This window comes from Sesamum indicum, linkage group LG1, assembly GCF_000512975.1.
Source record: "Sesamum indicum cultivar Zhongzhi No. 13 linkage group LG1, S_indicum_v1.0, whole genome shotgun sequence".
Classification (NCBI taxonomy): Eukaryota; Viridiplantae; Streptophyta; class Magnoliopsida; order Lamiales; family Pedaliaceae; genus Sesamum; species Sesamum indicum.
In genome coordinates, this window is record NC_026145.1 from 13943533 (window position 1) to 13954676 (window position 11144).

At 31.4% G+C, this 11144-nt stretch overlaps 1 long non-coding RNA gene across 1 annotated transcript; it reads left to right on the forward strand.

The window, feature by feature from the left end:
- Positions 1-1645, forward strand: LOC105166531. The gene is made up of 2 exons (XR_848201.1): positions 1-990; positions 1521-1645. It is a non-coding gene; the product is annotated as an uncharacterized LOC105166531 (long non-coding RNA).

The following is an 11144-nucleotide window of genomic DNA, read 5'->3' on the forward strand; positions in this document are numbered from 1 at the left end:
TATACATTCAAGTTTCCGGCTACGGTTGTTGAATTATCATCCAAATCCGCCTCTTAGTTTCAACCACTAGAAAATTCTTCAAATGGTTCACCAACGCTAGCCCGGCTAGGAGAATCTTCGGAAAGGCGGTCCATATCCGACGCCGGAAGCGCCACCGTCATCGTGGGCGGAAGTAAGGTCACCCGGCTGACAGCAAGTGGTACGGGCGCTGCAATGATGAGGGATGCGAGGAAAACCCCGGCCCAGACGCAGGCGAACAAGTCTGCCCTAGCCTCGAAGTGCACGGAACAGGGTTGGACTGTGATCAGCATTCTCTTGAGAATCTAGTGGTACGCGTAGCTGTTATCGGATTTTTCCAGATGATTCGTCTGGGTGTTTTAAATTAGGGCCCTGATTCGGGGATTTCGGTGATTTTCATGGATTTTGAGGGGAAGTTTGCTGAGATGAAGAAGGTTGTTACGACGGAAAATGCAGGTACAGGTGAATGCCTCTGATCGCAAATTCGAGGATGTGATTACTTCGGTGAGGAAGGAGGTTTGATGAGAAAGTGGAAAAGAAGGGGGACGAAATGGATTTGGAGTTGAATGCAACGAGTGATGCGTTTGAGAAATTTATGGATGAGTTTAGAACTAAGAGTTCTCTGTCAAAGGAAGACTATTGTGAAATTTTCAAAATATTCGAGAAGGCCAGGAGAAACGCTAGTAGTGATGGTGGAGAAGGAAATTGGGAGGCATGCGGCTGATGGGATGGGTATGGTGGATTATGCAGTGGCATCAAGTGGGGGTCGGAGCATAATGATACTGGGAATGTCTTTTTTGCCGTCGGATTATGGTCCGGAGATAGGGTTAGTTCGAATCAGAGAAGTTGACTAGGCCAAGCTTTGGGGAGCTTCTGCAGTGTTTTCCTCTTGAGGGGAGAAGTGGCTTTCTTTAGATAGGGCTCACAACTGCCGTTGTACCAAAAGCCGTGACTCTGGAACATGTAGCTAAGGTAATCATTTGACTCTGTTATGTATGATTTTATACTTCTGATAGTTTAATGCTGTTTTGTCAGGGGTTATTTTTTATGTGAACATAGCATGAGCATGGCATGAGTTTTTTTTTTTTTTTTCATGTACTGCATCGGTGCCTTTATTGCATTACTGAAGTGAATATACTGTCCAAAATGCAGTTTTTCTTGTGTTCTGCATGTGATGTTGTTTAGTGGTTTACTAGATGGGTGCTTCGATGATGGGAGTTCATTTGGATAACTTCTTTCATGATTATTTTGTTAAATACTTGGATGATTGTTATTTCTTTAATGCCAAACTACCAATCTAAGATCAGGATAGATGTTCGCCAACTTACTCAATATCATTTAGTTTGTTCAATCTTTGGACCAAGGTATATTTGCATATGAAATCTCAAAAGAGATTCTCGCATCTTTCGCACACAGATATATCATAGCTTATTATTTCAGCCATATGTGGACATCAATGTTTATTTGCATCAGCTTGCTAAGTACTGTTTTTTCCATCACAGGACTAGAAGCATCTGAAGAGCCAGCAAGAGATGAGAATAGTTATGTTTGTTTTTTGATTGAATTTATGTACAAACTTCCTTTGAGTGCCCCTACTAGGACTTAAGTTGGAATTTCAACTCCTCCACTTCTATTTGCCTTTACCTTCTACCATCCAATTCCTTTGTGAATATTTCCTTGAATGGCTCTTTACCCAGTACATAGTTGTTAAAGACTCATGGTGCACCATGACACAAAGGGGTCTTGGAGAGCCATGGGGCATGGTGCACGGTGTGGCCTGTGTTGTTGGAACACGATGCTTGAATGCCAAAATGCGTATAAGGCTACTGACAAGTGCAATAGTTATTAAGTAGTATATGTGTATGCTTTTGAAGTTTCCGTCATCCTTGTCGTGCAACCTTGGGTCAGTGAGGAACTGTTGCATTCGGCTGTTCTAATTCAGTTGTGCAACAGGATGTCAGTAACAGTCAGTTCATGAATTATGTTCCTCCATTTGCTTCTTGGAAAATCGTTAAGAAGAACCAATGGTTTAGAGTCTAAGGGAACCTAAGAACTGTCTTTGTCCAGATTCTTCTTCAGTCGTGACTGTTTGTTTATTTTGGCGATTGGTGGATGGTTCATACAGATCAAAGGGAGATCTTTGGAGAGATCTTCAGTGTCAAAATTCCCACCATTAGGTCTGGAGGCTGGTTCACTTTCTTAATTCTGGAATTTGTCTTAGATCTCCTTCTAGGGGAAGGATTGGTTTGTATAGAGAATATTCTTTTAGGAAGGTAATCAACTCATTTTTGGAAGGTTTGAACATCATCTAGGAACTAGTGTATGAAGAGCTAGGTTTGTCTGAGGAAGATTGGGAAAAAAAGTTGATGAGTAGAGGATTTATTCTATGGATTCAAAATGTTTTATTTCTTTTTGCATATTTCTTAGGGACTAAAATGAGAAGCAGGATCTCTAAACATTTGTTCATTGTGAGCTTGTTCTTCAAGCTATTTCCTCGTCTTGTATGGATTATAGGCGGATTTGGTGGAGTTGTATATTTGACATATGATAGTCAAACTTTTTGTTGAGCTCTGCAAGAAGATCAAGTTTTGGGTCACCATCTTGATAAGCCCACCAACTCCTGATGTGTTTATAGGAAATTGGTAGAGAAGGCATTATCTAAACTGGATTGACACTAGGCATTTTGTTCCTAGAAAAGCTCGCCTCTGTGGACTAGAAGATATGATCAATAGTGCTTGAAATTTTGAGGAGTGAGTCGGTAGTTTGTGACCCATGCTTCGGGGATTGGTTTTAATAGTTGGTGCCCCCCAATCTGTCTATGTACATATCTGCAATAACATCTATAGGCTACAACAATTAATTTTTTTTTTAAAAAAAGAACACTCTACAGTCTACCACAAAAGGCAATTTACTAACAAAACATTAAGCTATAATTTAAAAGTTTTTACCGACTATGTATATTAGGTGATAATAATTTTAATTTTTTGATAATATAATTATTAGTAACAAAAATTATATATACAATTGTTATTAAAATAGGGGTGGATAGGAAAGAAGGAGGGATTACTTGATTAGTATTTCATGAAATGTCATAAATTTTATGTTAATTCCACAAAATTTTCAAAATCAACTCGATCATATACAAAATAAATGTCATTAAAATCCTTGAAAAATTGAGATTTAAAAGAGAGTTGAAAAAACAGAGCTGAGTGTTGTTTTATAACCATATTATAATCTGCTTGGCATCGAAAAATTCAATATCAATTGATTAGATAAAACACAAGAAAAATGTTTATATCATTTAAGATTGGATTTTTATGCAAAGCTGAGTAGTAGATGATTTAAAACTTATTTTTTCAAATTATATATATCTCTTATTTTTATGGAGCAATGTAATGACATGTACTTTATATATGGTTTTATAGTTTTTTCTGAAAATTTTCAAAGTAAACTATAATATATGAGGTAATGACATTTTATAAAATATGAATGAAGGAATTTGGCAGTTTCTCAATTCTACCCCTTATCACTAAAATATTACACATGCTCTTGTTTCTTTCTTTTTTTATTTTTTATTTTTTTTATTTTCCATTGCAACATAATGACATTTTTATATAAAATTTATATATATATGTTTTTCAATAAAAACTGATTTTTTTTTTGTATTTTGAGAGGACTAAAAACTGAAATAAAAATATAAAAACATAGTGGTTGTGGGGTGCTACTTGGTAGCGTCCTAATCTCTTACACACAAATAATAATACTAGAAGCGCAACGTGGTGGTACTAAATTGGTTGTACCAGATTTTGAATGATGACATGTACTCTCTCTATATATATATACGAGACACGACGCATTCCCTACCCAGACACGCGCCTCGTAAATAGTTAGCGTGATAGCCAGACAAATTAATATTATTGCAAATTGGTCTGAATTATTCAGTTTTTGTCCTCCTTTTGTGATTGTAATTAAAATATTAGTCCAATGTTGCACATACTCTGATATATTTTTCCTGGGGGTTGATTTTTGTTTTTGTATCTATATCCATAACTATAATGCTTTTCTTTCAACATTTTTGTAGATAATATATATATATATATATACATAAGCAGAGCGCGTGTGTGCGTGTGCATGTGTGTGGATCTTTGTCTTTCATCAAAACCATTTCCCCGAAGGGTTTTTTTATATAATTACAAATATATATTTTTTAAAAAAAATTATAAATGCCCCTAATTTTAATATTCATTTTAAAACGAGCCGATTTCATTTAAAATAATTTTATCATGTCTAATCGTACGAACCAAATGAAATGGAATGTATACAAACTCCATAGATTTATAATTTTTATATTTTTTACATAACGAGTAAAAAATTTACATAAATATTGCTTGTGCTGTTATATATATTGAATTTTTAAAAAAATAAATTATCAATACAAATTTAAAATATTACACCAAATATATATATACTGTAAAATATGCAAATCTATAATATAATGTTCTATATGTTTTTAAGTAATGATATGATATATTTTTATTATGTGGACACGTAATTGAATAAAAATTTATAAGTTATATCACATACTTTTTCTATAATCAAATTTTTAATATAATTTATTTACTTTGTAAAATATATTTGCATGTATTGATGTTGTAAATATTTTTTGTGTTCCATAATTTATAAATAATTGTAAATTATAAATATTATTTATAAAATAAAATATGACTAAAATTTTGAACTCTAAAAATAGTTTGGAGGAGGATATTTTAATAAAATATATTTTAGGAAATAAATAAAATATATAGGGGTAAGTGAGAAAGACAACTTTGTCTTATGAATACCGAATTATTTTGTCAGGGGTGTTTTTGTTAACCTTCATATTTTAGGGTTGTAAACAAAACAAAATACATAGTTTAAGGGTGCAAAATGTATTTAACTCTATTTTTAATGACAATTATGATATATTGTCATTGATATTATGCTTTGTGTAGTGATAAAAAACCTGATTAACAACAAATTCAATATAAGTATCACTAATCGACTGATGAATTAGCCGTTATTTTTATGTTAATAAAGTCTGAAAGGGTTTCCAAACCAGAAACCTTACACTTATAATAATGTCTTAAAATTAGTAGTCTCAATCTATGATTGCTTCAAAACTTTAGCAGGATATTTTGCTTATTTTACTGAATTGGGACCATTGGAATCTAATATTATCACATGCTATTGGCTTTCAATTATTCAGTTTTGTCCCGCTTATAGGGGCAATCAGATTCTCAAACTTTTATGTCGCTTATGTCTTTTGTGGTATAGTGATTTAAAATTGAATGTTATTTATATTTATATCATAAATTTAAACTATTGTCAAGGCATTTCTTGAGAGTATATATATTATTTATGTATTAATTTGTACATGGTTCAATTTTAGTTCTTGACGATTGTCAATCGACTATGAGGATATTGAATACCGCATAGGCATCAACATAATTATTCTTTTTGAGTTTGTGGAGTGTGTTTCTTGTTGTGGAGTTTGTGGAGTTTGAGTAGGGATTGGGTTTCTTGAGTAAAAAAAGTCTGCAGTCACATTTTTTGTTGATGATTTTGTAGAGTGTCTTATCAGTGTTGCAGAGGCAGAAGTGCAATCATCCATAATGCGTCTATGAAGTGAGCTATAGAGGTTATGATTGTGCATAATGAGTTTGTGGAGATGCTAACTATCGCACAGTTGCAGATGTAGATTTGTGGAGTGCTGCATCTGAATTCTTATTTTTTGTAAGGAAAGAGGAAAAAAGAAAATGTCGACAAGTTAATGAAATTATTGTTGATTCATCTCTTTACTTTCTTTGTCTGGGTCTATATATCATAGACAACAATATCTCAACTAGATTGCATTTCGTACCAGAAATAATAGAATAGTACTACTTTTTATGAGGTACCAATTCTTGATTTCTTTTGACTAAATTACATTGGACCTCATATGGTTTGGTACTCTATAATTATTTTTTATTTTTTAATTTAATAATAGTTAATGGCGGGTGGGGTTATAACTACTGGGAATCATTAGTTGAGTAATGATTGAGATTATAAAATAATTATATATATTTTTAAATACTTATTAAGAATAAATATCTTTATAATGGTCCCCCTGTAATTGCCCAACGACTCCATTCATTGCTTCAATATTTTTCATCTCAATCAGAATAATTCTGTTGTATCTGAAAATTTTAATAAGCAAAATTCAGGAAAAAAAAAAAACAATAAAAAGAAAGAGAGGGACACTGAAAATGAATGTTTGTATTAAAATTAATTGTTAAAATATGTTATAATATCAAAGGATAATTACACTCCCATCTCCACATATTTGGTGTAGTTATACGTAAATTTCATGTAGTTTGAAAACTTACATCTTGTACTCCTGTAAATTTACTAAATTTGTTGATATTAGTAAAAAAAAAAAGATTAAAATAGATATTTATCCTAAATTGACTTGTCACTGGTTTGTTGCAAGTCAAACAAATCTTTTATAACTAAACTATTCTTATAACGATGAAAATATACTTCATTACGTATAAAGTGTGAAGATGTATAAGAGTAGTTTGCTGTAAAAATATTTATTAAATATAGAGATACAAAGAGGGTTTACCGATGCTAAAAATAAACACCTATCAGTTAAGAAGAGTGTTTTTGTCTTACAGTATCTACTTTCGAATTGTTTACATTAAATTAATTTAAGCTAACAACTATAAGCAACTTCATACTAATTTTTACAATTCAGCGATAAAATAATAAATATAAAATTAATTTTTCAAAAACTACAGCTTCAACTTTTATTTTAAATTATTTAGTAGTGTTTAATTTTAAAAATAATTTGTTATAATTAATTTGTATGACAAAATGAGAAGTGATTATTACAACAGGAATTGGCCTTTCCAATGAGTGCAAGGGTGAGAGAAAAGAGGGTTTGATGGATCCAATGCGATTTTTGTCTATTATTACTACACTACTACGTACCTTACAAGAATCTCTTCTTGAACAGTGCAATGCTTTGCTTGACAGAGACTTCCCATTGCCTCAATATACCCTCCATTTCTGTTCCATCTATTATTCAACATATTCTATACTTCCCTTCTCAATTTTAATTTTTTTATGAATTCAATATATTTACATTATAAATTTTAATTATCAAATAATTAATATATATTAATTATCAATATTAAATTTGTATATCTAGAAATTCTTTTTCTTTTTGGGGGTTAATTTAATTGCTCACACGCATACAAATTATATTGCTAATTATTGCTTGAAACAAATCATTATTTAGGTTGAGAGTACGAATTCTAAAAAACATGGATAAAGTAATGAGTTGTTGACAATTTTGTTGTACATTGATGTACACTTTTTTGTTTTTATTTCTAAAATGCAACATCACATCATTTCAATAATAACCACAATTTTGTTTCTAATTTTAAGCCCTATCCCTAAACACTATATTTAGATGGGAAGAATTTTCAATGATTTTATATTAAAAAGATTTAAAATTAATTAATATTTTATAGACCATAGTTCAATATGAGAATCCAAGATTTATGAAAAAATTTCTAATCTCAAGATTATCCAAACAAATTTAGAGTATTTGGAATCCCTAATTTTATATTTATCAAACCAAACGCAATATTATTGAGAAAAAATTTCAGGTATTTCTCTCCTAGTGATTATAACAACCAACATCCTCATGAAGAAAATATTGCAGAATTTGATGTGGGGACCACTCCAAACTATACAAAACAATTAAAATATCTCTAAATATTATCATAATATTTCAAAAATCTGCATAGTTTTTACTCGAGTGGGGAAACCCAGCCTCCTATTGTTGTTATTATCTAAGGAGGATCATAGCATACCAACCTATTGATAGCAAGTATCTCTATAACCATCCGATCATATTTGAAGCAATGGTTCACGTTGGCCTTACACTTCAACCAATACTCTGGATACATAGCTCCTAAATGTTAAATATATTTTCTTTTACGATATTTACTAATCTCATCGACCTAATTAACTTAAAACATCGTAAGACTATGATTGAAATCTGTCTAATGTTATTCTTACCCGTAAACGCAAGTACCCCGTGATCAGTTCGTCTAACGGTCTGGGACTTATAAGTAAGAACCTAAACCAACATAAGTGGAACCGAACATGAAATTCAAGTAAACTCTTTTTTATTTGGATCTAATTAGCCTGACTTAAAATCAAGACCAATAACGTCTGCATCTTATTGATATTTTCCATTTTGAGGATAAGGGATTTTCTATTTCTTATGCTATTTTAAGCATGAAAATAATACCTAAGTTTGCAAATGAATGTCATCCAATAAATCCTATCTTCTGATATTTGTTGGATGAGAAAATTGACTTTTGCCTCCAAAGGTACTTTTGCCTAAATTTCGTCCAAATCCTCTCCTTGAGACCATCAGAAACCGCCCTTTTACATTTGTAATGAAACAATAGATTTTGTAATCTCTATTACATATCATTTTTCTAGTAGCCTTTTTCTCCAAAAAAAAAAAAGAAAAAAAAGAAAAAAACCGTTAGAACTTTGAAATAAAGAGGAAGCTTTTGTACAAGTTTGGAGGGTCTTGAAAACTTTTAACTTACATATACTTTTAGTGCCAAGTTAAGGGGTGTCATACTTTCACAAAATTGATAACATCTCTCTCTCTCTCTCTCTATATATATATATATATCAAATAATAAATAATTTTGAATACAAATTAATAGTAGGATCCTTCTGTTTTCAATTAATTATTTCGTCTGGAAAATCAAAACTTGCGGATAGAAAATCCGTCCTCGACCCGTAATTAAAGATCCAATGGCCAATTTTAGGATGGAAATTTTTTTTGTCTCCGATTCAAGAAACGGAAGTACCGTCTCTAATTCTGTCAATAAACCTGTCTCTAATTCTATTGATAAAAGGAAAATAGTTTTCCTCTGTAAATCCATCTGTAATTGTAATTCCTTCTCAATTTATATAGTATTAATTTCCGTACTATCTAAACTGGCAATCTATCTTTGACTTAAAATTTAATTTATAATGCAAACAAAATTACTTTCTTCTCTATATTTGATTCTATTAGCTATGGAAAATAGAGAGACGAAAAAATTATCATTTCTAATTTTCATCTTTGATATTTTATTTTCTTGTAGTGTAAGGAGCTTTACTTGAAATTATCATCTTATTTTTGCAGAATATAAACTTCTTCCAATAACTTTTTAACATCTGAAACAAGTTATAATACATTTTAAAAAGCTTATAAAAATATAATACTCTCTTATACAATATTTTTAAAAAATATAATATGTAACTGCGTAATCATGCATATCATTATAACATGTATCATCATCATATTGATGGGTTGAGGTCGTCTTCAGGATAGGTCCTCAAATTGTCCGGGGTCACACTACAAGAGGTTGTTGCATGCTCAAATTGGACAAGAAATGAGTCTTGAGAATACAAATTCATGTTAGGCTTGTTGGATCATCTCATGCAACAATCCTCGAATATTTAAAATAATATTTGCTCGAGATATAGGAAGAAAGATTGAAGAGCATAATAAAAATCATAATAAATGCTTATCCCAATGGATAAATGATAGTTGGTATTTAATCACTGTTCATCCTGTCATGACTCATATGGATCTATATGGCAGTTTTAGAGGAATTTGATTCCTATAAGATCAATGGCTTTCAATTCGTGCTGGTTGGGCTATGTTTGACCCAATCAGATTAAAAAATGAATAGACCTTTATCGTATTTTAAACTTTTTTTATTTATTTTTAAGTAAAGTTTTATCATTTTAAGAAGTTTTATGAATAACCCGTAGTGCTACTTTCCCTATTCTCTTAGTGGGAATTTATTCATACTAGGACAAGTATACTCGTCCCCTTTTCCTATCAATCGGTGTTGTTAGTATGAGATAATTTTCATTGTTAGATGTACTCCAACCTCAAGAAGGTTATCTGATATAAATCGGATTTTACCACTCAAATTTTTTCACTTTCCATTTATTAACCGTAAAAACTTGAGATCTAATTGATCACCAGAAGGATTGCTTAGACTTCGACCTCCCTCAGTTCATTAAGGTAAAAGCTAGAACTTGTACTTGTACTTGAGCTAGCTCAATGTATTCTATTCGTGATCACTTATATTCTTTGCCTCATTATGTCAGATAATGTTTAGAGTTTAATCCTGACATTCAGAATTTTTTGATTCCTATACTCAATATCCGCCTCAGGCCCTCAACCAAGACTTGTACAACCTAGCTAATGCCCTTTAGAGGGACCTTAAGTGATTCTACTCATTGTCTTACCTTATATTTTCTCCTTGTTCTACTACATGGAATGATCTCACTTGTTTTCCTTTATCTTTGTAGAGACGACTTCTTTTACAATGTAAAATACTTGATTAAGTATATATTTTAATTAATTAAAATAATTTTAAATAATTATATTAATTAAATATATATTTTAGTTAATTAAAAATAATTTTAAATTTATCAACTATAATTTTTAATTTTCAGTTTTAACAATTATAAAAATTATAAGTCGTGTGTAATGCACCTTCTAAAGAAAGGGGTGTTTTTTATTGATTTTTACAAAACATAGGGGGATTTTAGCCTATTTAAAAAATATATAAGCAATTTTAACTTTTTCGACAAAACACAGGGGATAAAATGTATTTTAGCCCATAATGAAAAATATTTCAGAATTTCCAACAAAATATTGTAGCGAAATGAGGATTAGGGGATTCAATACAACATTTGATAAAGGGGAAGTGTCGTCCACAAAAATAAAAAGTTAAGGGAGCAAAGTGCAATATCGGTGTATAGGTAACTTTTGTTTTAATAATTTTTAGAAAGTGTGGTATGGACCTTTATATTATGGCGTTTGTAACCTTTTATGAAAAGAAATAATTGGGGTTACGTACATTAGAATAGGATTGTAGGGAGTAGGAAGAATCTTGAGTGGGTTCACGTGGAACTGGGCCATTGGCGCACTCAGATTCACGATTCATGATTCATCATACCCCACTCTCTCTCTCTCTCTCGCCTCCCCGCTTCCCCCTCTACAA